Here is a 1,593-nt window from a genome sequence, read left to right as displayed (position 1 = left end):
TAAGTGGGGGTACGGGGATAGGGGGGATAAGGAGAGGGGATAAAAGGGGATACATGAGGGAGGGGGTGGGGTATAAATGAGAGTATTTATAAGTAGGGATACGGGGCTGGAGGAGGGGGGTGGTAAGGAAGGTCTTCGATCGGTGCACACACACACACACCCACACACACACACACACACACAAAACGTGAGTTTGATTTACGAAGTCTGGGCGATACATTCACGCACGTCACAGCTGATTCGTCGACCTTGCTTGCGGGTTAGCTTCCTGAGGCGAGAAACTGCGATTGGAGAACCTGCTTTAATAATATAGTAAGAGCTTTACGACACTTGCAACCCAATTAGGTCATTTAAGCGCCTGAGATTAGAGATTGTACTAAATAAAAACATAAAAAATAAAAGAAGGAGGGGAGATTATATGCCTTAAGAACGATTCATTATGTTTGATAGGGCAGAAGGATTAAACCACACCTGAGCATCCACCAACCACCAACTGAGAACTTGTCATCCTGTAGTTGTTCTTTACGGCTAGTCCAATCGGAAACGGACTACACTTCGCAAGGAGACGGATTGTGATTGTAAACTTGATTGTGAATGCCCCCCCCCCCCCTGTTGACAAATTACGATTACCAACACACCATCCAGCACAAGGTGCCTACATCCAAAATTTCGATGGCAACAGGACTAGAGGGCGACCGAGAAAGACCTGGATAGATGGAGTCAGGGAAACATTAACCACCCACGGCATCCCCCTGACCCAAGCTCTCCGGCTGGCGACAGAGAGACGTCCCTTTCTTCCCGCGACACCCAAAATGGTATAAGCGGCGGATAAAAGTAAGTTTATTCAGTGTTTAAGGCCATTGGCCCACATCACATCACATCACATCACACAAAACACTCATTTGATAAATAAAGTTTCCATAATAAATAAGTACAGGTTGTGCATATATCTCATATCATGAGTCAGACATTGCATATTTCTGTCACTGGGCCGAGTCAGGCTGGGAGGGATTAACAATTTCCTTTGATGGACCAAGTATTTTGACCGTACGTGAATTTTTATTGCATTGTATATTTTTAGTGAACACATTTTCAACCTCACTGCGAGACTGTTTTTCTCGTATAAAATTTTACACATATGCATTTATATTACATGTATAATACTTTGTTTTACGTACACACTTGCCGATTAATTTTTAAGATGTGATGTCTTTTTCGTTGTAATGAGCATTAAGCATCTTTTAGGAAATGGAAATGCGCAGTATAAATGCTATTTATTATTATTATTATTATCATTATTAAGTGTGAACAATAGAAAATAAAGTGGAATTCATTTTCAATTTCATGAGAGTTACACCTCTCAGATAAGAGCGGATAAAAGTAAAAGTAAAATGAGACAAATTTTGGATAATTTAAGAGGCGGGCTGCCCGGCCCTAGCGTGCGAGTCACGACCAACCCTAGATGAGTGAGTGGGATAACTGTTGCATCAGGCCGGCAGACGGAAAGAAATACTCAATGAGATAACCTCTCTCTACATGGAAATCTTCAAAATAAAAAAAATACCAATAATAATGATAATATAACAATAACAA

This window comes from Aplysia californica, unplaced genomic scaffold (genome assembly GCF_000002075.1).
Source record: "Aplysia californica isolate F4 #8 unplaced genomic scaffold, AplCal3.0 scaffold00064, whole genome shotgun sequence".
Taxonomy (NCBI): Eukaryota; Metazoa; Mollusca; class Gastropoda; order Aplysiida; family Aplysiidae; genus Aplysia; species Aplysia californica.
The sequence above is the reverse complement of the archived record's forward strand: the minus strand, read 5'-3'. Positions refer to the sequence as shown.